Below are 22,261 nucleotides of genomic sequence, written 5' to 3' on the forward strand. Positions count from 1 at the left end.
CTGAAAACCCCAGAATGTTTTTCAAAAACACAACATAACCATCTGAAAGAAATAATATTATTAGAAGTTGCAGCTGTTCTCTATCCACTTAGCCGATGGTGTGACATCTTTGTTTTCATTTGGAAACAGAATCGCAACTTAGGAAAAGGATTAAGAATCTTTTGATAATGATCCTGAGTCCTAAATGTATTTTTATCAAGATGGTTAGAAGCACCCTTTTAGATTTCTGAGTTACCTGTGCGTTAATAAATGAGCCCCATTAGAGTACAAAGTACAACTATATACCCTTACATATTGTGGCATATTGTACAAAGTCTGGAATTACAATCTGATAAAGCACCATTATGTAAAAAGTCTGATGAAAAACAACAGTTGAGTAAATGTACAGGTTCACATTGTGCTGTGTACTGCTGACACACAATTTAACCTAAATCTTATTTAGAGCTAGAGTGTATTTAGTGTGATGTAGTTCCTGCTAAGGTGTGCTGCAATAATACAGTATCCCACCAGGATGCTTCAGCTTGATGTAAACAACATGAAGCATCACAACTCAGATTTTTCTCCCAGTGGCTTATAATAAAAACACTACGGTGCCTTGGTGCTAAGATAATTTTGGAAAGCTCAACCTAGATAAACAAGGTAAGCTCTCTTCTTTAAAAAAAAAAAAATCATTTCCACTCTTTATCCAGATGGCAGTCAGTAAATCTCAACCTTTCCTTAGCACAGATTCTCATAAATCCCTGCCAATGCCATCGTGTATCTATGGCAACAGAACGGCAAGTTGGTAGTCAAGCAGCCGGAACCAGGTTGAGTGTATTTCGGCAAAGACCTCCCGGGGGGAGCTAGATGGCTGCATGCCCACTGATGTAACACAGGAAGTGGAGTGCTTAAGACAATGAAAAGCTTGAAGCAGGAAAATGTGAGCAACAGACATTAAAATTAGGTGCTAATAGTACATGCAAGCTGTGATACACGTTTATATTTAGCTTTAGTCACTTGTACGATGATAAATAAAAGTTGTATAAGTAATAATGAATAGCAATAGGAATTAAAAATGGCAATTCCACCAAATAATCTCACATCCCTTTGTTTAATTGAAAGTGTGGTGTTCAGCCTGACAGTCTTGGCTCCAAATGTTGCTGTTGGCCTTTATCTCAAGAAAAGACTCAGTAGATAGAGAGGCTGGGCAAGGGGCCATAACACGTTTCTGCAATTGTCAGAGCACATCGCATTCCTCCGCGCAGCAAGGCTTCTTGGCAGGTGTGTCAATCCTCTTCGTAAAAAAATCTCCCTATCTCAGTTTTAACCCTTGTCTTCTTTTGTCACTCCTTATTTCTCCCTCGTTTTTTCTTCAATAGCTCTAGAGACAGTTAAGAGACAGGGGTTTTCAGAGTCCTCTGCACCTTTTCTGGCCTTTGCCTCTTCATTCCAAACAAGTCTGCAATAGAAGTACCTGTAATTACAAGTCAATGCTAACTTCCCGTGCACAGTCTCATCAGAATCTATTACGACTGATTAAATTGCTTTTGGCCCACTTGGAAGCAGTTGCTGCCTGTGAAGAAGAACCATCTCTCTCATGCCATTTTGGAGCAGGACAAGGAAGGACGTCGGTGAGACCAGAGGTTGGAAAATCATTGTTTGTTCCTTTTAGAAAACTTTGTCATCACAAGTAGCAGATATGAAATGTAATTGCTGATTTCTGCAGTGAAGCTCCCACAGGGGGATCTTTCCCTTTTCCTTTGATTTACTAGGAGTGATTACACATCATTGTTAAGGATCTTTTAGCAGGATTTTAACTTAAGTTCGGGGTCCCCTGAGAGGCCTGGCGCACTTCCATTGTAGTGTTTCTCTTTTGCGTGTGTTTTGGCTGTTGCGGCGTGTTTGCCCCTGTCGGCCACTGTAAAAAGCTCACAGGAATTCTGTCTCACATAGAAAATGAATTACAACAGACGGAAATAACATCTGTCCCTTCAGGAGATAAATGTAAGATAGATGAGTCCATTTCTGAGTTTTAACAGGAGAAAATGCAGCAAGCATCTTGTCACACTTGTCATTTTATCCCAGTGTTGCTCAGATTAACACTGGGATAAAAAACATGTGCATTATGTGTGTGTTTACATGTGTCTCTGTTTAATCAAACTAACAAATCAAACCAAGCTTAAAACACTGTGACAAACACTGACAGCCAGTCCATGGATGCTTATTGCCACCATATTCCCATCCTATTCAACTTCTCGCCCCCTTGCCCTCAGGGGGTTTGGTCCGGCCAAGGCTACAGTGACCATGTCTAATTCAACTCAAAAGCTCAGCCCCACCAATCTCTTTAATGCCTGCACTGTGATGGGGGGTGGGCAGGGGCAACGGGGGCCTCATGAGAATTTCGGAGGAACTGCATGTAGAGAACATACTTGGGGGAAGGACGCAGGAATGTGTAATGAAGACGGTTACAGGGTGAGATAGAAGATCTTTTTTCTTTCTCCATCGAAAGAAGGGGTGATGGCGAGGTCACGGCAAGCATCTTCAGTTATTGAGTCACTTCACTCATGCTTGAGAAAGCAGGCACAACAGAGAAAGGATCTTCTATAGGAATTAGGGAGGGTTGACCTCGGACTGGAGATAACTGCGGCTGTTTGTGTGTGTGTGTGTGTGTGTGTGTGTGTGTGTGTGTGTGTTGTGTGTACATGTGTATGTGTTTGGGGGCAACATTGAGTGACAGGGCTGATGAGGTGGCGAGGTTGGCAGGCGCTGTCTGGATTATGTCCGATATCAAATCAGACGCTATGGTGGAATTGAGGCATTATGGTGCCTGAGGGAAGGTGGCATCTGATATACTCATACTGCTCTGAGACTGTCAACTGAGATGTGATGTGAGAAGAGACAGCAAAACAGGGATGCAGAGAAAAAGACACTGGATGTGTGCTCATACATTTGTGTCTATGTGCATGTAAACCCCCATGAGATTGTGCATATCTGTGTGTGATCTGTGGGAGGACTCTGTATAGTGCCTCACTGGTTGCATGTCTTTGTAGTGCATTATTAATTTTATTCTTTTTCTGGGAAGAATTTTGACATTTGTTCTAATAACTTATGCAGATGTCTGCACATAACCCCCATCTAAACCTGAGAATGTATCTGAGAGTTTTTGTTTGCTTGTTCATTGGTGTTTGTTTATTTTCTTTTAAACCAATAATTACATGACTACCTATTTTTTTTGTTTTAGCCCTTCTTGTGTTGCAGAGGAGCAGCCAGAGGGTCAGCAGGAGACTAACAGCTACAATATGTTTTAGCTATGTTTCAGTGTATCAACCATTTTTACTGGGGTCCCACTAAGACAATAAAGTGATGTTTTCCAAGCTGTGTCAATTCTGCATTAGCACAACGATGTGCTTTTGAATCTGCAGATGAGATGCTAAAAGCACATTTACACATTCATTCAATTTTCACTGTTTTCCACATAAAGTCTAAAAAAGTGCGCAATGCACAGTCATATCCAATAATTCAATACTGTGAGATGTTGGAGCAAATTTACAAATTTTCAAAAGGCTGAATAAGTATTGTTCTAATCATGTACTAATGTAAAGGCCACCATGCAGTACCTGCCTGATTAACAATGGTTTATTTACAGGAAAACACAGCAGCAATGAACACACTCAAAAAGCTCCTGTTTACACTTGGTGCCATGTTTTTCATTTTTAAGATATAATCACCAGGTTGAACCAACTGAATAGATGATCAAACAAATGTTGGCCTTTTGTGAAAGTGGATCTCTATTCTATGACACTTGTAGTAAAAATAACAATCAGTAGAAGTGTTTGATTTGACCAGCAGTGATTGGAGAAGAGTGTGATTGAAGGATAAACGGCTGAGGCCAGACTCTCAAAGCTGGTCATGGTCAATAAACGGCAAATCAGGCTGCAGTATTATTAAATTGCTTGACTGACAGACTGCTGTGGCCAGACGTGAGCATCCTTTCTTTCTTGTGTTACAAAAGCAAACACACACATACACACACACACCTATGCTGTGTATACAATCGCATGTGTGATCTATGATATACCCTAGAAAATCCTGACCTCTATACATGCATACATAAACACACACCTCACCAGACTCCCTCTTCAAACACATATATGTAACAGCCAGCCATTTTATAGCTTTCCACAACCCCAGTCTGTAATAACACTCCCCGTCTGGCCCTCAGAAACTCTATTATGATTTCACTTGGCACTGTCAACCACAGTCTCACACCTTCATTCACACACACACACACACACACCCAAACCATAATGTGATATTATTGACTGCATTTGTGTGTCTGTCTCTACATGATACTGTTTCTTTGTGTGACCTGGGAGCCCTCAGGCCCATATTGATTTGAACTCAGCCAACTAGTTCAGGGGAGTAAGAGACTGTTAGGTTGTGGCCACCAGTCTCACATTAGAGAGTTACTGTACAGACTGAGCTCAGGTGCATTATTGAGAACAGGTTACCAGAGCCCTCACAGACACAACAATCTCCCCTGAAGCCCCATGTAAAGCCAAAGAGTATGTAGTGTTAAGAGTTTGATGTATAGAAGAGCAGTCCTCATATTTAAGAAGACAGAACCAGGGACCATCTAGATACAAACACTCATATTGACACCAAAGTCACCAGTCAACCAAATCTGCAAATGTGGGAGGAAACCAGAGTACCAGGAGACATGGGAAGAGCATGCAAACCTGCACTTAGTATTCAGTCAGAACATAATAATATGATTTCTGGTGCATTTCTAGTCTTCAGAGTTGTAACCTATCCCCTGGAATGTGTCAGAGGTGGTCGGTCATAGGGACAGTGCCCAGATGATGGGCTATTAGAGAACAAAGCACATTTGTAGCTCGACACAGCTACAAAAGAAGGGTGTCCAGTGCCGTGAGTGGAGGTTGTTAATTTGAGAGCCAAAGGTCACAGAAAAAGGCAGGTCTGGGGGTGGGTGTCAGGGGCACAGTGTGAGCCTTTATCTGGGTCTATGTGCTTGTGTCTGCTGCTCAAAAATAAGAACAGGTTAGTTCATTAGTGCATGCGGCAGGTTGTAAAGGTGAGCAAAATGTTAGAGTTCAATCAGGAAAGTACTTTAAAGATCTAGTAGCTTTCTAGAGAAGGATATCTGAACTGTTTAACTTTTTTTAAAAAGATAGAAAATATGCAGTAACATGACTGTTCAAAGAGCAGTTTATAGAGCTATAAACTTTTTGTTAAATCAAACTCCATGGGACACTTGCAGTAGGCATACAGTTTGCCCCTGTAGCATGACACGTCTTAGGAAAAACAGGAATATAAAAATAAGCATTAGTTGCAGCCCTGCAGACCACAGAGACCAATTTAATATTTGTTACAAGGCCCAGCAATTCAGAATATTGTTATTTGACTTTGTCTTTACTGTTGATGGTAAAATCAATGTAATAAACAAACCCTAAGGGTCCCAAATCATTGTTACAGACCAGACTTTAACAATATTGGTCAGAGTAACTGGTGAAATTAGCTTGAGTTTATTAGATGCATGTTATATTTGTATGCTCAATGGTGTAATAATCTAATTATTGAATGGAGGTAGTGCAGTTGTTCTGCAGGAAGAAGCATGTCACTGGATGAATTCATTGTTTTTCTGGCTATTACAGCAGAAGAGAACATGTTTTCCTCTTGATGTCCTCTTCACATTTTTCAATTGCAGTTATTTCATATGATATGTGATATAAAACACAACGAAGAGAGAGCTGATAATTATTGTTACTGGTCCAGAAAACCCACATCAGTGCAACTCTGGCAATTACACTAAAGCTTATTTGCTCCTGGTGGTCTCCGGGTCCTACTCCAAGGCCTAACATGTTCTCCGAGGGTCTCTCAGTGAGGCTGCCCTCCCAATGCACAGATAACCCACACAGTGCAGGAGTACTGCCTGAGCGCTATTTGCAACATGCAACATGAACCTTTCCATTCTGTGTGGTGCTTCTTCCTGCTATGAGGGCGAAGCAGCAACGATTCAGACAGCTCACACTTATTAGTCGCTATCTCAAGGACGACACGACACGTTCTGTTCTAATTAACTGGAGCGGACACTAAACAAAACACACACAGAAGGCTGAGCCAGACAGCGTAATTGATGAGCAAATTTATTACATCCGACTTCAAAGAGAGCCTGCCTCAAAACATATCACTTGATATGATGAGCAAAGCTACGCAGATACACACGTGTGTGGTTGTGGTGTGTACAGTGTATAACACAAACACAAACTGACACACAAAAACATGTTCTAATCATCAGGCTGCTGATGTGTATTTGTATGGCAGTGAGAATAATTATTATCAGCCATATCCTGACATCCATCCAATCTGTGTGTAATGATATTTACATGTGTATTTGAAATGATAGCTTATAAAACATGAACAATATTCAGAACAGTTAGTAAATATAGATGTGCTTATATAAATATTCATATAGTGTTTTAGTAAACCATTATTAATGAACTAAGACTGTGGCAGATTTCATTCAAATTCTACTAAATAATCATGTCACAACACAAATTTATGAACAATGACATTAAAGCTGCATAGGTTGAATTATGTCCACTTGGGGGACAAAAGAAGTCTAAAAGAAGTTCAGGGACAGCAAACCATCAGCTATTAACATATCCAGCAAACACAAAGCTTGTCCCAGCTCCTGAATGTTATTCTCTCTCCTTTTGGCTCACGTTTGGTCTCCATCAAAATATCTGGCTGTTTCTTCCCACTTTCTTCACCAGATGGTTTCTAGCTTTGGCTGTTTGGTATCGTACTGTGAGTTTAGCAGAGCTCGTTTCCTGAAAACAGCTGTTGCGAACAAGGTTGATGAGAGTGCTGGGACTAAAATGTGCTGTAAAACAAAAGCGTGAGCTTAAAGAGGCTAAAAAGCTTTGTGGAGCTGCAGAGTTGGTAAAAATGAACTAAAACATCATCCAGTTTTATGTGCACTATGTGTGTGCACATACATGCCCACAAATGGTTTGACTGTGAGGACCCTTCTTCTATCTTCAACTCCATGCTGTCTACTTCCAACGCAAACAAAGATCAAGCATGGCTGCTTTTTTTCATTATTAACTGATTTACTGTTTGTTTGTTTTGTCTTACCAACAGACCAAAGCTCAAAAGCAATACTCCTCGTCAATTAGAGAGACGAAGGGTGAGGAGTGTTATTAGTAGTAGTGATCCACAGCCATGATCCCATCAGCAGCAGCCATTGCTCAGGGACAGACAGGGGGCAATGAAATGAGCCCGCAGCCTGCTGCAGAGCTTGCTTGCCTGGCAAACCTGGCTGGATTCAGCCTCGTGACTCAACATGGATAGTAGGCAGGGGTACATTAAGGGTACATTTCACAAACACCCACCATAATATACATCACAGCAACTGTGTTCACAGCCTGCCCACTGCCCATGCAATGTCACCAGAATCTCTAAACACCTTATGTTATTTGTGAAAACATCAAACTGACCTTGTAACACTGAACATTAGGAAATCTTACAGGATGACTATTGTACCATACACCAAAGTGTATAAAGGTAGTGATATAAAAGAAGTCTACACCATCAAGTACAGCGATAGTTTGAGGACAGATGTACTTCTCAGTCTCCTGTCTCAGCTTGTATCCTTTCACATTTATAAGAAGTTCACTCAAACACACACATTTGCAGTCTAGGGGTTTGGCAACACAATTTTTTCACCAGATGTTTTTGGTGTCCAGTGCAGAAAAACTTTTTCAACCCCCAGAAAGAGTCAAGGAAATGTTGCTGCAATAAACAGTATGTACTGGGACTACTGTGGCTATTTCTTTCTTGTGCCACATAGTCATAACTCAAACCCAGATGGATGGATTGAGTAGAGCTTTGGGGTTATGGTACCAAGAGACCTGCTTTGTTCCTTGGCAGAGGTAAAGCAGGGATTCAGACCAAAATCAACCCTTGTTAGAATAATGCAGGAGCTGTTGGGTTGGCCGTTTAGCTCCAGGTAGTGCTACAATATGAAATCAGATCCAGGAAGTCTGGTTTAAGTAAGTGGTTGGTGAATTTAAAGGCCAAAGCTCTGCACTATTACATTGATACAGAAAATTACAACTCAGAAAAATGATTTTTTTCAGTTTCCAGTGTTTATCTGAGGCATTTTCACTCTATTAAAATACTGGGACTTTGCTTTGTATTTTGTGTTGATGTAGGTATCTGTAGGAATGGACTTCATTGGAGAAAATTGCTTTTACAACGATGAGAACGTGACATTGTGTATGATAACACTGATAAGTTCCACCCACTGTCCCTAAACACATCACTTACTACCTGGGAGCAGCACCCATTGTAAAAGCTCTCATTTAGTTTTGTTTTTGATTGATTATATGAAAACGCTTTATATCTTCTAATGTTATTTTTGCCTCTCACCTCAGGTTGTTAGAAAGAGGATAGATCTCTCATACACAGCAGTATCGCTCCTCTTCTCTCTGTTCTATTTCTGCTGCACGGAGCAGGAAGAAGAGCACCAATAAACCCGTCTGCTCTCTGTTAACTCCCTTCCTCTCTCCACTGATAGATCTGAATTGTAACTCTACAGCACCACACGTCCCTTTTCCCTCAAAAACACACCAAAGCAGCTTTAATCACCAGAAAGCCGGGAAGGATTGGAACTCATTGAAATTTAATGCACCATGAACTTTGAGTTTTATGGCCAGGCTTGAGGTTTTGTCCAGTTTTGTTTCTAATGTTTTATTTCTAAAAGTGTCTGTCTGATGATAACTGAGCCTTTTTTGCAACTGTGTCTCATTATTAATTCTATTATGGATAGTGTCTTCGCATGGAGCCCCATTAGACGGAGTGAGCTTGCTAGAGCACAGCACACCTCAGGTTTAATTGACACCATGGCACCCACGGGAATGCAGAAGAAGGCATGATCTGAGTGCATGACTTATCAACGCAAATGCCAGCCTTCTCTCGCAGGAGTCTGAATCTCATGGAAGAATGAAGCAAATGTCTGAATTAGTATTCCAACAAAAAAATAAAATAAAATACTAAATGAAAGTGGAAAAGCAGTAAAATGTAGAAGCTTAAGACACTGCTAAGCCAAAACTCCACTGATGCCAATTTGATGTCATTTATAACTATTAATCTTAAGCTTCAGCTGAGCTACAGTAGTCAACAGTAGTATTTTATTAAGAATGACAGTTCATCTAAAAAAGCCATATTTCCAAGGCCTATCACAATAATGACATACTGCTGCACTATGTCAAAGTGATCAATCACAGGCAGCCCGATGACAAGCTTGTGCCTCTGTGCTGTGTCTACATTATGTGAGTGACACAGCTGGGACGGTGGCATCAGGCTCAGGGCTTTGGTCATTCAGACATAACACAGACCAATTGTCCAGCTCTTCACGTACTGTTTCTGTGCTAGCTCTTTTCTTTTGAGACAATAAATGTGAGGGGAAACAAATAAATTATAACTTGTATATAGGCTATAACATTTTGGGAATGATCCGGATTTTTTTCTGTGGAAATAAGGTGATTTATATGAACATTGTGCGTCTCAGATTGGCCCTTGTGGATAGTGGCAGTACTTGATGAAAACAACAGTTAACAGCGAAACATAACAGCAGCAACAAAACAGTCAATGCACTGACCATGCAATTTTCCAAAAAAAGGGATTTAATGAAGTAGACCATGATGGCTGCTCTGCAGTAACACACGTTGAGTCGCTTCGTTGTTATCTACTGAAGTGTTTTGGCATTTTTATTCTGCCTCCTACATGGCATTAAACTTTTTACATTTCAGTAAGAGTTGCCAACATTTAAAGGCAGAATTTTTTACGCTACCTTTGGGAAAGAGGAGCAGCTGGTGCAGCAAATGCTATGACAACCTTCGAGACCCATAACTGATATCCCTGTGGATTGATAATGGACAGCAGAATGTCTACAGGCAACCAGGAAGCATAAATCTGGCAATGAAGAGCAAACACACATCCCTTCTATGCCAAATACCACCTTCTTAAAACTAGGGCTGGTATTGTCTGAAAATATTTCATTAGTGCAAATGCAATACCCAAGTCACTTGTCCACACATACAACAGTACTTTTTATTATAATTGAAATCTGTTATTTCTTTTGTCTGTGTTTTATTATTATATAAATGTTATTATAGAATCAAATGTATGTATGATTTATATAATAATAAAACACAGACAAAAGAAATAACTGATTTAAAAAAACATTTGTTTGATTTGTAAATGCACAAACTAAGTTAAAAGTAAAAGTATATATCTTTACATTGTTATTGACAACCTGACTTTAACTGCCAAGAACTGCTGGCACAACACACCTCAGCTTTGTATCACAAATGATTACAAACCGATGTACTCCTATTTTACAAGATCTTTTATTCAGAGTGCATTAACGCTCTCAACCTTCCTAAAACATCAAGCTACATCCACCTTTGCTTCCAAGAGACGTCATCTGCACACATGAGATTGCTTGTCCAGAAAACATAACATATAGACTGTGTGAACTGAGCAGCGCTGTGTAGCAAAGTAACGAGTGTGCAGTACCAGTGATGTGACAGACAGTTTTATTTATGAATGTGCTCCATCAAAGTCTTTGTTGTCTGAAGATACAGTTCTACCCACAGGGCACAGATGCACCATGTCCAGGAAATAAACAAAAATAGGTTCCTCACCCTTCGTCACCTCCTGCATCCCCCTGCTTAACAAGCTGTGGCTTGACATGGCACCCGTGTTTTAGACATCATTTCTATGTTGTATTTGACTTATTTCTGGTGTAGGTTTTCATATGCATCCTGTAAAAGTCAAGGTACAAGATAAATTTCCTTAAAGGCAACTGGGATGTCATTCTTTCAGTTACCTTCCCAGTTAAACTTTAAACACAATTAGGAACATGTTTAAATGCACATTAAGTCAGCACAGTCCAGTGTCACTGCCAGGCAGCAGCACTGGAACCCAGCACAAATCTTGTATGAACATAATTAAGTGCAGTATTATTATTCTGCTGCTGTTTCTCAAAGCCTTTACAAGCTCTCTGTATGTGAGGCTGCAATCTTTCAGCAACGAATGGCCATGTGCAATGGACACAACGAGACAGCTGATGCATCTGTCACTGTTCATCACCGACTGCTCTGGTGAATCCAATTCAGACTCGGAGCACAGGTTCTGCAGGACAGGCTGCCCAGGTAGGAGGCATTACATTAAAGATCAGCAATGTGCCTCCCATGTTGATTACAGTGCATTGATCTGCCACGAACAAACAACTGATCTGGAACCCCACTGGTGGATGAGCGCCTGGGCGTGTGAGATGGAGTGAGGCACAGAGACAGAAAGAGACTGAGAGAAGAGACATGCTGTGTGAGTGAGTAAGCAAGAGCTGTTCCCACCAAATCCATCTTATTGGATTTTAACTGTGGGCATTCATCACTCTCTACCATTGTGCTACTTGGGGATTGGCTACTGGCTGCAAAACTTTAATAAAAGCTCTCTCACCAACTAGACACAAAAACAAAGTCTGTCTGGAGCACCTTTGTATGTTCAAAATGAGGAATTTTAGTAGAAGCATTTATTTTGGTGTTGAGGGTTATATAACAAAACTGCAAGCAATCGATTTCAAATGCCTCCAATTACACACACACACACACACACACACACACACACACACACACACTGTGCTCATAAGAAGACAAAAATAAAGGCACTATGTGACATTGTGTAGGATGGCATCAACAGCCAAAGGTGTGGATGTCTGTGAGGAAGTACAGTAAGGCAGCTTTATACACACACACACAGTATACGATGTGTCCAGGTTCCTGAGAAAAATCGATTGCTGATGATGCAGCTGCCTGAGCAAAGCAGCGTTTTGCTTCTTAACAAGTCTCATCAGACTCCCGGTGGTCCCTGCTCTGCCAGCACAATGGATGCAACAGGTCAGCAGCCACCTTGAAAAAATCCAAACCTTCTCCATAATTGGGCTACTCTGATTTAATAAGCATCAGTCCCATTTTCAACGGGCCGTATACACTCACACCACAGCGCTGGCCCAGACACCAGCAGTAGCACAGCTCATTAGTTTCAGTTTTTAGGAAGAATTCAGGTTAGAAATACCAATACACAATACAGATGAAATATTTCACTTTAAGGGGTCTAAAGCATAATAAGCTGGTCATTTGTTTTTCCCTTCTGTGTTTCTCTTTGCTTTGCATTCAAAGAAGCATTTTTGAGCTGAGCCTGTCAAAAGAGGACCTTATAAATGTGAACTGCACTGAATAGTGTCTTTCGGCAGAACACGTACAACTGCTGGATGCATGAAGACATGAAATCCAATGGAAAAGTAATCTCTTTTAGACATAAGACATTGTTATTGAAAAATGGGAAAAATGAATATATAAATATATATAAAAGCTCTGTCATAGTTAACATCAGCAACTTTGATTTTGTCTACTCAGGTTTAGATATAATCTTCCTTTTTTCCATGCATCCATCTTCAGCTCCTAAGATTTCATTTAATTCTATGTTTCCCCTGTTGAGCATAAAGACTTCTCACTGAAGGAAACATTCACATCTCTACAGACTCAGACACACATAGATTTCAGGTAAAGCTTTTTATGGATGAAATCTAATCCAAATTTAAACTAACTTGCCAGGATGTAGACCACCTTTTTAACATTTACATTTTATAACTGACTTTGAATTTACGGCTGTATTTTACATAATCTTCATTAGTAAAAATGTTCCAGTGAAAGCTCCTCACTTTGAGATTTGCTATCAACAGAATAACAGGTTGTCATAATCACATGTGAGACACAATCACCAATGGAAAGAATATTTATAACGTCACTTTGGATCTTGTGTGCCTGTCAGTTTGGCACTTTGTAAAATTTGACTTGCGGCACAGACGCACAATTTGTTCTTGTTCACATGGCATCAGAATTCATCTCATGCCACTGAATGACAGCAAGACAGCTAAAAATACAGCTGTTAACACAGTCAACACATTCAGAATCTAATCAGCCAGACTGTACTGGAGCATGGTTTGGATTTCACATGAATAGAATCAGCACTTACAGTACTCTTTACCACAATGGACCACCTTTGTCTTCTCCTCGTCATCAAAAATGTACCACCTGCGGTTTTGAAAGCTGTAAACAGATTGTTGTTAGCTGCTGAAGAAAGGACACTGACTTAATTTCCTGTCTATTAAAATCTGCTGTTGTCAAGTTATATTGCACAAATAGTGACAACAGCATAATCCACTTCCCTCATGTCCATCTGTCTGCTTAGCATGTTCCAAAAACAATTATCTGACAAAATATGGTTAAACATACAGCTTTTGGCTGGGCTTCAGATATTTAAAAAAGCAGTTGTGTAACACAGACGTGGTGTAAAATGGTTACGGGAACATAATCTATGTATTTATTCAATTCAATTCAGTTTATTTGTAAGGAGCCGGAACACAATGCAATCATCTCCAGGCACTATACACTATACAAAACAGGAAAACAAGGAACCATATGTTTTATTACATTGCTAGACCAGATTTCATTTTTCTTGGTATATGTATCTCTGAATCTCTGAGCTCTACTTGAGGGATGAACACCAATCTTCCAAAAGATATTTCCTCGCTCTGTGTCTGGACCATGGTGGTAAAGAGCACATCTATCTCCTGTAGTTCAGATCTAGCATTTGATTGACCTCGCTTTCATATCATCGGCACATTCAGTGGGACGAGCTCTGTATGGAAACATTTGCATTTTTTTTACATTTCTGCAGGTTTTTCCTTTAATCTGACCCCTGCCTGTATAGTTTAGCAACACTGATTCTGGAGTTTTACCTCAGCAACATAGAAGCTGTACTGAATCTTTAGGACACAATCTTCAGGGTCACACCTGTCTGCTGTAACAATGGCTCCTGCCCTGCAGAAATATTGTGGAAGTGATATTTTTTGTTATTTCTGGCAGAGCAGGAATGCAAAATGTGATCATCAGTTGTCAGTAGATGGATTCTCAGACAAACGCAGTCCCTCTCACAATCTGGACACATGCAGCTACATTGAGACAATGTCTGTCTCTCTCTCTCTCTCTCTCCCACACACACACACACACACACACACACACACACACACACACACACACACACACACACAGTGGAGATATAAAGTGGTCAGACATTTTGGAGAAACCAAAACACTATTTCCATTTCATAAACTTCATACTGTTCAATTTAGGGCTGTCAGACTCTGCTGTTCTCCGGAGACTGAAAGCAAAGGAGGAAGAGGAGGTGTTTAGAAGAGGGATTTTCAGATTGCAGGAGTGCTGTAAGCTGTCAGAAGAGCACAGTGCTTTTGAACTGTCAGAGGTTTGGCTTTTAAGAAAAAGCTTCCTCCTGCACATGTTTATTTGAAGCACCCAAACTTTGTGGAAGAGCACGAGTGCTCGGAATGAGCCATCAAACCTCTGTGCAATCGCTGCACAAAGTCCATCAGACTTTACCGATCATTAAGTTATCATTTAAAAGATCGTTAAATGTAAATTTTTTTTTTTCTTTTGCAGCAGTTACATGTTAGAATTAAACACAGACACAAAACAAGGCTGCAGCAGATCATTTGTTCCTTTTCATAAACTCCTCTATATCTCCCTAATGGTGCCAGAGTTTGGTTCCCTTGACACAGTGTCTTTTCAGGCACTGATTACAGTCCAGGACCAGGGACACATCCTCTCACTAATAAAAGACGGACGATCAACCCTGACGCATCTGTAACACTGCTGCTTTGCAAAACACGCTGTTATAATTAAATCCATTGTGATGTAATTAGAAAAAAAAAAAATCTTGTATTCTGTTTTAATTGCTATGTGGTCTCACAACACAATTTCTCGTTACGGTCTTCTCGATGCGTGACCCGAGCGTTATGCCAGGAAATTTGCTGATGAAAATGAAAACAAGTCTGATCATTGCTGGCATTGTTTACCACCCCTGACACACAATACGCCTCCAATGCTACGTTCATAATTCCAAAAGGGGGCCATCACCCTCACCGGGCACCTGAAGGGGCTGTGTTGTAATTGTAATATAATAACCCACAGCAGAAACAGAAAATGCAGCTTCTTTTCTTGATGAAATACAACAACCAAATGATTCCTTAATTTTAGTTCATTTTCTCATTAGTTCCGTAAATGAGCAGTTTGATCAAGCTGAGCTGTAAATTGGAGGCTGCAGCGTGGATATCTTCATCAAACAGTGTGTGTGGATGGTTTTATTATGTGCCAGAATGGAAGCATCCAAGCTATCTTCTGGGGAATAGCATGAAACACTTCTTCAGCTGCAACTATCAGTCACCTGTACAAAGCGAAAAATGCCCCAAGACCTAATTACCGGCAGAGTCATTAACTAACTGATGCAGACTGGTTAGTTTCATATATTCACACTTTTCACTTTCTTTTGTGTGTCTAGTTTTCATTTTACACTTCAATGTTCACAGTGAGCAGAACTAATAACACCTCCTCTCTCAGTCCTACTGCCCAGTGTGTGTGTGTGTGTGTGTGTGTGTGTGTGTTGGTGTGTGTGTGTGTGTGTGTGTGTGTGTGTTGGGGGGGGCACAAGTGACCCAGAAATTGAAAATACAAAGAAATCTCATCTGCCCCAAACTTCTGGGTAATTAATTCTGCAAAGAAACCTAATTTCTCCAAAAAGAGAAGGTCATCTTGTACGGGGTCAAGGACTCCATGTAATCCCATTTTGACATGTTGAAGTGAAATCACCAGTTATTTTAAATGATATAAGGCAAGAACATGGAAAAAAAATCCAGGTGTGAAGTATGTAAATAGAAAGACATGCACAGATGAAAGTTGAAAATGGAAGTTAATGAGCAGATGAGAAGGAGACAACCTGCAGGAGAGATCATAGCAGCTACCTACAGGGCTAACACCTTTATATTGTTTGTTTATGGAAAATAATATTAGAAAATGTTATTGGTTGGCCGAAGCCTTTCTGGAGTGTATATGGTCGTCCTGTGTCTGTCGGGTTCTTCTGGGCTCTATAGGTTCCTCCCACAGTCCATACACATGCAGGTTAGCTAGAGTCTCTAAATTGCCTCTAGAAATGAATAGTTTTCTGTCTCTGTAGAGTCAACCCCGTAGATAATCAAGGCAGTAAAGCCAAGTGCAGTCCAGCTGTCTGTGTGGAATATGTGGCCTCTCACTAAGAAGGCAAACAGATCTCCCAAAATTTCTGTGTTTATTCAAAGTAGTGCATCAGAACACAACTGAAGCTATTTTGAAGAACGTACATTATCACATAACCAGCATTTTGGTTCCACATCAGATGACTAATGAGTAATCAGATCTAAACCTGCTTAATAAGGTGCTTTGATTAGGACTGGATTAAACGATTTCCTAGCTGTCCCTCAAAGAAATTGTTTTGGCTTAACAACAGAAATCCCAAAAGACTTCAAGAAATATGTAACTCAAACCTCACTGTTGGAGCTTACGTTGTCTACAAAGTTACAGAAGAGAAAAAACACAAACTCCGATTTCAAATTTCTGCATCTGCCAGCTCACACGCCTCTGTTTCAAGGATTCCAGTTCACAGACTGGACAAAAAGCAGTCGCAGTTATTGACATCAATAATGCAGAATATACATCTGGCCTCTTGTTAAGCCAGATGCTTGAGCTGAGACTGCCAGCCATATTTTTTTTCTAATATTTTCTTTTACAACTCATGGGCATCAATATATTCCTTTGATCCATGTTTTTGTTTAGGTGTCTCAAATCCAAGTGTCTTCCAAAACACCATTGTAATGGAAATGGATAATGAGCTTTCCCAGAGGGGTTAATCAAATGTATTGTTCTCCAAGAATAAAAAGATGTGAAAAGACGTGAAAGGGAACCGACTGATTGTGTGGTGTCCTTTTCTTTCAGGCAATTTCTTGTTTCCTCCTTAATACAGGAAGTGATTTATTTTGACAGGTACCTCATTGAGTTTTATTTTATCCAAATGAAAAGTCGTAGTCGTGCACAAAGAGAAGGAGAAAAGGAGAAACAGACAGGCTGAAAGACTGTGGAGTGATAAAACGAAAAATAAAGAATAACAATAAGAAGAAAGGCAAGTTAACGACACAGAAATAAATGTGCGTAAGTAGCAATTGAGTGTAGCTGTGAGTAAGCCGCTGGCTGAGGGCCTGGTGGGCTAGATCTGACCCCAGAGTGCACAGTCCAGGTCTATAATTAGAAACCCACAGTGGCACTAATCCTTACTGAATGATTAAGCAACAAACTGCAAGTTTACAGCCAGAAACACACAAGCAACCGGCTGTGAAGAGTCACAGTGAAAAATCTGACAGGGGAGACAGTTAAGTTCTGTTTTCTGATCGGATTTAGGTGAGGCAGGTTTACGCCAAAATATATCAAGGGTTGCTAATAGGATTTCAGTGATATTTACATAGCAGGTTTTATACTTACGTGTTACATGCTCCACAAATATCCAGAGGTTGGGGCTAGAACAGCTACAGGACACATGTACGCTGAAAGATGCTTCTGTTTTATTGTAAACATTACTGAAGGGAATATTTTTATTTTCTTATCTCTAACATGAGACACATTTTGTGATCAAGCAAAGCAGCTCAGTATGCCAAGGAATTTTGTTCACTGCCAATTCACAGAGCAACATGTTCTTTATGGTGTGAGATAACAGTGTTGAGGTCAGTGTGGTGGATGGGCATGTCAGACTCTGTTTCTATCAGAGACCAAGTCAAGCCAGTTTATTTTATGCATTAAAAAGTGCCTCAAAAGGGAGTGCAAAGGCTCTGTCTTGAAAAGTACTTTGAATTTTGTTTGTGTTTGAAATGGGCTCTGTACAAAAACCTGCCTACAATCCAAACAGCATCCAACACCTTCTATTCTTAGACCTTCAACATGTGACCTCAAATTCCCCCAAAATCCCCCAAGAACCCTCTTTAGTGGGAATGAATTACAAAGGAAGAGCAACAGATGAGGAATCAATTTTCCCCAAAGGAGAAAAATGCAATAGATACTAATCATTACAGCTGTTTTCACAGTAATCCTTCCTTAACTTCAACCATGTGTAGTAGTTACTTAACTTTAACTATACAATTATTGTCACTGACAGATCCTGTTAAAAAAAAAATATAAATGTTAAAAGTTGGGATTTTTTCTAATAAAGTGGTGTCTGCAAAACTCTCCATCAAAGTGAATCAAATCCTGTAAACGCCATTACTTTGGCGATTAATCTTTTACAGACACAGAGGAGATGTGGAGATGCTACGATCTATGGATGAAATGTGGTTCCTATGCTGGAAGAACCAGCCTGTTCTATGTGTCCTCACAGAACTTACTTAACATACGCTCTCCTCCAAACAAAGTCAAACAAAGAGACTGTGATCATAGTCATTTTCTTTCTTTGCAAGTGGTTGGATCACATTCACATCTGTATAGCTCCAGAATAACCAATAATCCAGGATGTTTGATAAAGAGAAAAAAGAAGCTCATTATCCAAAACACATCTTCTCAGTCTTTATTTTCAGGTAAGCCAATCATTTTCCTCTCAGCTCTATAAAGCTACAGACTGTTTAGACACGACAGCTTGTTCAGCAGCAGCACTAAGAGAAGGTAAATGCTGTTTGTTGAATTCCCAAGCACATGTGCACAAACAAAGTCTATCATGGTTTAGTTACATGAGCAGCTGCACAAATGTTCAGAGCCACAAAGAGCTTAAAAGGTACAAGTCAGCAGTGATTTCAATCAGCATCACTTACAGAAGCATAAACCATTTACAAGCCACATTAAACTTTGTGGAAACTTGGCAGTTTCAGGTATTAAGACAGAAAGTCAGATAAAATGAGAAAGATTCTGAGGTCAGATGTAAAAGTTTTCACAGCCTCCACAGCAGCAGCCAGCTCTGGAGCAGGTGCAGACGACAGCTAATCATTAGCCTGTTAGCCTCTATTATGGCCTGGGATCCAGGCCTGGTGATAAAGAACCAAAAGACTCGGGGCTCACAGCTTAATGATCCAAAGATCAGCGCAGGATTTACAGGCTCAGGGGTTTTCAACACGGCCCCTGGACAAAAGCCTGCTCCCCTAGCTTCATCTACTACAGCAGAGGGATAGAGTTCATAAAATCAGGAAAGAATGTTGGAAAGTAATGAAATCCCCCACCTATCGTGGAAAAGAAAATAAAATGAAGGAGACATCAATCGCCAAGGTAAACCTTCCAGTTGATTAGATGATAAATAAAGGCGGGCTGCCAAGAACAAACATTTCACACACTAGGAGTTTTACAGTGACTCCACACTCCCACAGCCCTCTTAGTTTTCTTTGAAGATTTGGATATTATAGCTCACGGTGCACTCTAAATTTATCTGTTTGCTGAAAACTTGACTGAACCATTTCAGGCTCAGAGGATCAACTCTGATCAGACTATATTTTGAGTCTGTGCTACCTGCTGCTTTTGGAAATGAGACTAAACTTTCACCAAAGCTTGTAGCGGATGCCAGATATAACCAACGGACATTTAAATGTTGCAAGCAGTCTGCAATGGCTGACATCATTCACAGGCCCAAAGTGTCCTCCCTCCCTTCTCAGATGCAGCTTTTGAGATTTCCTCCTCTCTGTGGTAAAGGGATAAAAAAAAAAAAAAACAGCGTTCATCCAGTCATTTCAAATAACCTCTGAAACATTAAAGCAATGACCAGGTCAAACAGCGCATCCCACTACAGCACTGAATCATAAGCCATAAATTATTATCTAAATCGTTAAGATTTAGAGTTCAGGAACCTTGGTTTAACATCAATTTGACACCAGGAACTTCCTGCAGAAATGACTCTGACAGTTTGTGTCCCATCCACAGGTGACGGACAGATGAACTGCACACCTGCACCTTTTTCACCAAACAGCAGATGTTGTTTACTCACGTGGGTTAACTGAAACCACCAAAAGGCTGAAGGAAACCTGTGCTAATGTGAAGCTGATAATTCATTGCTACATGGCTAATTAGCAGTGAGTGAACTGACAGACTGGATCCAAACTGCGATATGGGTAATGGATGAAAACACGCCGGTCTGACAGAACTGGCACGGAAATGTTCACGATGCTCCTCATCAGGTCCAGGTCTAGATTAAGCCAAGTGATGACATCATCTACTGGCATGTGTTTTAAGACCGTGTCACACTGGCCTGGGCCCGAGCAATTTTTACTCATCTCAGAAGACCCTCTCCATCACCGTCACCACCATCACCATCCCCCCCGATGTGGTGTGAATGCCTCCTCTGTGAGCCAGGCCAAGGATCTGCCAGCGGCCCCTCTCTTTGTGAGCTGAATGGGCACGGCTCGGCCACGTTTTAAGGCACCCTAATGTACCATGGCTGGACCACAAAGGCAGCGTGGTAATTTGCCAGGGATAATGACGCTCCCCTAATTCGGCCCTAGGGGCCACAAACAGAAACCTTTAAAGAGCATCCCCAACCAGGGATGAGTCCCCTGTCCCCCCTTTTCCTAGGTCTCTTTCTCCCTCTCAGTCCACCCCTTCTCTCTCTTAGTGGCTTGAAAGGAGCTTGTTTTCTTCCGGCTTATTGTCATCCTGAACTAAATATGAGCAAACAACAGTGGGGCTGGAGGAGACAAGGTGCCAACCACAACCCAGAGCTCCTGATCTCCTCCCACAGGAGCACAGAGAACCAAGACAAACACAGAATAGCTTCTTCAATACAGCCAGAGAGGGAACACCACTGCTCTGCTCCAATGACACATATTAGGAAAAGATTTTTAGCCTACAAATTGAATCGAGCATAAGTATGAAGGAGGCAAGAGCAGAGCAAGGGGAGTACAACTGCGGAGCACAAGTACATGCCAGGGCTCGTCTTCAGGGATCTTAAATACAGAGTGTGAAGTGGGTGAGGCTGGAGGAGAAGTGATCAGGTGATTCACCCAAAAGAGAGAGATTTCTTTTCTTTTTGTGATAAAGGTGACATGCATGTGGTTACCATAATACTGATAACTGAGGGAAAATGGCATCTAGTGCTCTGAAGCTGATCAACAACAGGCATGAACATGGCTTGCTACACAATTACATTTATTCACATAACTGAACATGCACTACTAATATATACATGTCATCTCAATGCAATCAATGTATTTGACTAACAGAATACCCGACGTAAGTCATAGATTGATGTTGCCTACAGCTTCAAGATGTTTCACATTATCCAGTAGCCCTAAAACCCAGATGCAAAACAAAGCATTTCAATGGATGATTCCCAGCTTGCATTGCTACTGCAACAGGACCAGTGCTTGTGGCGTTGTCAAAAGGACACTAGGTCTCTAACCAGCTGTTACAAAAAATAAAAAAAATCATTGGTTACGACTTCACACTAGAAAACATGCAGCCAAAATATGACTAAGATCATCACTAAATCTTATGAATCCAAAATGGCCTGTCTCATTTTCTTGTCTTATTTTGACAGAAATATAAAATATATATATAGATTTAAAATAGTAGGGCAATTTTTAGTAAACCCTTAGTAATAAGATCAATATTTTCAGGGGCTATTCAATGTTTGGCACCAGTGATGGTTTGCTCCCTGTTTCCACTTTATTTCCTGTTAGTGGAAGCACTTTTTGAGCTGTCCTTGTCGCAAAAGGACCTTGTTTACTCAGCTGAACAAGTCCTCTTAGAGCAAAAAATTTAAAGCTGTCTGGACACACTGGGACAATAAATCAGGAGGAAAAAAATCATCTTGAATTACCCTGGTTCAATAAACAAAAGGGTCCAGGTACAAAAAGAGGTAAATGAGGAATATTGGTTTGAGATCGTGACTACATGATTGCAACACTGGCCTGCAGCCTTTATTATGTGTTATGTGTCATCTCCCTCAATCTCTGCTTATATTTCCTGCCAGTTCTCTACTGTGAAATACCTAATAAAGGCTAAAGTGACTGAAACGACAACAAAACTCCAGTGAAATTCAAATAATGAGCCTCAGGTGTTGAGGTAGGCAGTAACAAAACATTGCTGTTACTCTGGTGGTAATCAAATTAATAGCCAGCATGTAAACGCCTAAACAGTGTGCTGTGGTGAAGGTAATTGTGCACTTGTGTCACATCTCATCTGAACAATGATTTCACCATACAGTGTCAATTAGGCTCAAGGATGTCTGCAGCGGAGAGATTCACTGATTCACTTTCACAGAGAGAGAGAGTGAGGGAGAGGTG

At 40.6% G+C, this 22,261-nt stretch overlaps 1 protein-coding gene across 2 annotated transcripts in view; it reads right to left on the minus strand.

Moving 5' to 3' along the window:
* The window catches only part of sema5ba (sema domain, seven thrombospondin repeats (type 1 and type 1-like), transmembrane domain (TM) and short cytoplasmic domain, (semaphorin) 5Ba), a 140,090-nt gene that overhangs the window by 88,705 nt on the left and 29,124 nt on the right, over positions 1 to 22,261 (minus strand). The gene's annotated exons all lie outside the window — the stretch shown is intronic.

Source organism: Mastacembelus armatus, chromosome 21 (assembly GCF_900324485.2).
Source record: "Mastacembelus armatus chromosome 21, fMasArm1.2, whole genome shotgun sequence".
Classification (NCBI taxonomy): Eukaryota; Metazoa; Chordata; class Actinopteri; order Synbranchiformes; family Mastacembelidae; genus Mastacembelus; species Mastacembelus armatus.